We start from the raw sequence: 5000 nt of genomic DNA on the forward strand, positions 1-5000 counted from the left end.
TCAGGGAAGGATGAAGGGTGCCTGTAAGCACAACAACTCAAGTTTTTTTATTTATTTACCATTCCAAGTATCAACCCAAAGAGTTTCAAATTCATCATCAGATATTATACTTAAATCAGTTCTTTTAACGGCATTGATTGGTTACTAAGTGTAAAGAGAAAAGCCTCCTGCAGCTGATCTCGAAGGCTGTGAAACCAGTAAAGACATTCTCTGGGGTTTCACATACTTCGATAATTTGAAAACGAAAATGTAACATATCGAGGGTAGTGTGACGGTTTGCGATTCCCTGGGTCTCGCAAGATTGTGAAGATAGAACAGGAGAAAACTAATGGTAAGACAACGCACTTCACCCATCTTCCCACAAACCCGCAACACAGCATAAATTTTAGGAAACGCGTACGACTTTTAATTAAAGATATAATTTAACAACAAGTATAACAGTTACTACAGCGACTATCTATAAATTAACTAATCTTACTTAGATTTTCTTTATGCTTTATATACATTTAAATGACAACACTAATTAAAATAAACTAAATACTTTACTTTGAATATTTACAATATTAAACAGTTCAGTTCAGTTCTTCGCTTTCACTCCAAAAAGCAAGTAACCAACAAACCAACAAATCGGCTGATCCACAAACCAACAAACCTCAGCTAGCAATGCAGCTTTAAACCAACTGCTACTCGGTCCGCTTCTGCTCTCCGGCGCCTTCTATCTCTCTCGCACTTTACTTTTCCTGTTCCACTTTTGTCAACTCCGGTGCTCACCTTTTCCGTATTCCTTTTCACTAAAGAGTCGTATAGTAATATTCTCCTCGCTCGTTCCTCCACCGTAGACAAAGGATTTTTTTTCTTGATGTACGGTTGGGATCTGCTAAAGACTTTCAGCATTGACTGTTTGAGCGCTTCTGCCCTCCACTTTCTTCTGAAATTGGTCTTCCCTCTTGTCAACAAACCTTGCACCACTTCAAGAACCAACCAACGCCCACAACGTTTTACATCTATATATAGTTAAACTAATTTATTCAAATTACGACAAAACGTGTTTTTTTTAGATGACTACATTACAACACTTAAAAAGAAGTTCTATAACACTAAATCAGACAATACATAATACACTAGGGAATCGTACAACAGGTAGTTAACACTCACACTAACGAACAAGACAAGTGGCTAAAACTATCTACAAACTGGTGACAAAAAGAAAAAATAATAAACGTGACAGGTAGCAGGCAAGTCATCATTATTGCTTTTCCATCGCAATGCTTAGGTTTCTTTCGTTTCACGAGATACAATACAATCTTCATCAAAAGTGGTTTGGACTCCTTGAAACAGAATAATGTTTACACTGTTCCAGTTTTGTCAGTGATTTATGCAGTCATAAGTTGTACGTTTCTAATCATTAAATTTAATCTCACCAGCAGCCAAATCGTAATAGCGGGGCTCGGTGTGCTGAAGGCGCGTGCACGGAGCACCATTGATAAGAAAATATGGTAACCCATCTGTGCGAGAAAATTTGGTTTTGGTCACCGTTAGGCTCGATTGACCAGCCGTTTTGTGCGCCCGTGTTTCTCCGTGCACACCACGGCTGGATCGCTGGTTTTAAGTCGCCTGCCCGCATACGACCATACGTCCACCTCTCCATGTATGCCAATGTGACTAATGTCACATGACCATATCGCGGGCTCAAGTTTAGAGTTCTTGTGCCCAACATGGCGGCCACATACTCCAGCTAGTTTACAGCATACATCTTTGATATTGGACATCCATGGTATGGTCGACACTTGTCAAAACAAGTATCCGATCACCAGTGTCACGTGACCATATCGCGGGCTTACGTTTAGAGCTCGTCGAGGACAGCTGTTTTTTTTTTTGGACGCTGACCAGGTACCGAGTTTCGAATGCATCACAGGCTCAAGCCAGGGTAACTTATTGTAAGAAAAAAATAACCCAAGAGCTCCGCTTTCTGCTTTTAGGCTTGGCTAAAATCTATATATTATATACAATACATACTTAAATTGACCACTCATTGGCGCTTTTAAGGGCCAATGAAACACAATCAATGAAACGCAGAACAAAACAAAATAACAACTGTTAAGAATCCCAACTGGCCAGAGGCAAACCAGTTCTCTATTTACAAGTATAGCCGACAAGTTGAACCAGGGACTACCAGGAACAAATTCGAAGAGAGTCTAGAACGGATCTTGAACCCAGGAACTAGACTCCGGATCTTAAGGCACGCGTCGTAACCACTGGGCCTCACTGCCTCCAAATAATAAGATTTTCGGATATGAGCCTTTTTTTAGTTCGATCGAGTAGATTTAAGGACGGTGCCTACTATTGTTATTGCGCATACGTTCTGCGCATCTCGAGAAACTCAGATTTCCTATCGGCGGTGCTTATTAACACACAGATATTTTTGCGCCGTTAAAAACTTTGCGAAGAAAACATAACTTGGCAAGAGCTCTTGACACCCAAAAAGAAAACTGGGGGTAACCCTGCATTTTTCAGAGATAATAAAGCTTTAATTTGGAAAAGAACGCCATACATTGCTTTGAATTTTAAAGCTTTTTGCAAATGCAGTTGTTGATTAATTGTCTTCGAAAAATGCGTGGTTACCCCCAATTTTTTTTTTTTTTTGATCTCAATAACACTTGTTAAGATCTGCTTTTCCCGCATATTCAGTAAACCGCGCAAAAATACATTTGAATTAGTAGGCACCGTCCTTAAATAGTTCTGAAGAAAATTCAAGTGCAACCATATTGGAGAACCTTAATGCACCTTTTAGCCCAAATTTCTTTTGGACCAGAAAAGGTTTTGGTATGACACTGAATAAGATACTGCAGAAAGTTTGCATTTGGTTGAGGAGATCACTGGTGGTCTTACGATCCAAACATGGTAATCTCAGTCTCTTGCAGTTTAGACAGAGATTAGATCGTTGGAAAGACAGAAACTCTTTCTCAATCTCCGTTGAAGATTGTCTGCAGTTAGATGATAAAACTCGACTGTGAAGTCAGTGTCTTTCAACACACAGTAGTATTTGGTAGGCTTCCGATGTGCTCGCATTAACCGAACAAAGGCAACCATTTTTTTTTCTCTTTTTTTTTTGTGGGTCCTCTTCTTCATAGAAAATGTATCAGGTGGAGTGCAATACTTTCATTCTTGTTTGGAGTGTTGTTACTCCCTAAAACAACGCAGGCATTAAGCGTATTTCCTGCAAAGAGTGGAGACCTTGAGAAAGCGCCGTAGAGAAATACTCCACCAGACCCATTTTGATAATTCCTTCACTTGGTAATGTTTCAAGTGAGACGCGTTTTTCCCAACTTCAAAAATTGATTTTTTTTTAATTGAGGTTTAAACCTAATGAAACTATTTTCGTGGAATCCTGCTCAATGTAATGTGAAGAGTTTTTTTTCTTCTTCGGGCTAAGTGCCGCCGTAGGATCAAATCGAGTTAAAGACACCGAAATATGAAGGAATAATCATCATTGCCAAATTGTTATACTTTCTCAATCCACAGTGAATTGTCGTCTTTTTGCTTTAGTAAACTGGTGTGGCTAAAACTAATATAGACAGGGTTTTACAGTTCTCTCTGCTGTCTTGTGTCATTGTGTTTATACAAGAGAAAATGAGGGGACAGAGAAGGAGGCTCCCGGTCCAGCCCTTGGGATATGTCATGTCCACGAAAGTTATTTTTAGACGAGCGGAAGTCTTCCGAGACGTCCGCATGCAAGCCAACCTCGGTCCGATGTTTGAAAGAAAATATATATTCATCAGCCTTCCACGCGCGCCATCATTTTCTCTTTTCACTAGGAACCTGAGAGCGAGGCAAGACTGCATGCGGACGTCTCAGAAGACAGACTTCCGATAGAACAAAGACTACCGCTCGTCTAAAAATAACTTTCGTGGACATAACATATCCCGGCCAACGCCTTGAGCCTCCCTCTCTGTCCCATCATTTTCTCTTGGTTTATAATAGAGCTCAGGGGCGCGATGCGCACCAGTGAAACGGGTACGGTTTTTTTGGAAATCTATCCATGCGCGAAATTTTAGTTATGACGTCACGTACGTCCGTCCGCCCCTACACACTGTCAGGGTGGAGGTGGGAAGGCAGGACAGTCTCTGGGGATGGGAGTGTTCGGGCATTTTTTTCTTGTCGGGAAATCGCGTGGCAGCGTTTCATTTGGCAACCCGCGTTTTTCTGGCGGGAAATCATATTAGTGACGAGATACGGGATAAAGGGCAGGAAAGAGCACGAGAGAAAAGGCGACGGAATTTGAGAAATTTAAGCGAATAAATCCTCGAGAGAAGTTGAGGAAGGAGAAGAAGAGAAAATTTCAATGAAAATTAACGTAAAGCTGAGAGAAATAGAGCGAGAGACACAACACTTCGCTGGAAAACTTATGCGTATTTACAAGGGTTAGCTTCCTGGTAAGCTTAACGTTTTTCTTCTTTAATAATGAGCTTACGTAGCTCGTTGCCTCACATATATTGTAAAACTAGCGAAAAAAAGATGGCCTGAAGATGTTTGCAATTCCGGGTTGACAGAGATTCTGACATATTCCAACAATCACATTTATAGGCTTTTGTGTAAAATGGGTGTCCAGTTGCTTTGTTTGACTGTGAAATTGCAGTCGAGTAAGCGAATTTACTACACTTTTGGTTGAATTTTTAATTAGTAAAGATTTTTGTTGTTGTTCTAAACTGAAGAGAGAGGGTGTAAAGATTATCAGTCAAACGGAAAATGATGTGAAAGAGATTACTGTTCATGTAGTTTCAGTTTTAGTTGTTGATAAACTTGAAAATTGTTGAGTATTGTTTGCAAGGCTTGTTTGTTTACTACTGTCAGCTCAGAGGTGTTTGATCACTGTAAAATGTAGACTCTAATGAGGATTAATTTTGTACTTTATGCAGAAAAGCATAATTATTTCCACAAACACTATGTTGCTTTCTAAGGTTAGAAACGGGTCTCCGCTTTTAGTCTTGGCTAAATCTTTG

At 40.1% G+C, this 5000-nt stretch overlaps 1 protein-coding gene across 4 annotated transcripts in view; it reads left to right on the forward strand.

Annotated features, from left to right (window-relative positions):
* The window catches only part of LOC137982517 (uncharacterized), a 313756-nt gene that overhangs the window by 121469 nt on the left and 187287 nt on the right, over window positions 1–5000 (forward strand). The window lies entirely within an intron of this gene.

Source organism: Montipora foliosa, chromosome 13, assembly GCF_036669935.1.
Source record: "Montipora foliosa isolate CH-2021 chromosome 13, ASM3666993v2, whole genome shotgun sequence".
NCBI classification, from domain to species: domain Eukaryota; kingdom Metazoa; phylum Cnidaria; class Anthozoa; order Scleractinia; family Acroporidae; genus Montipora; species Montipora foliosa.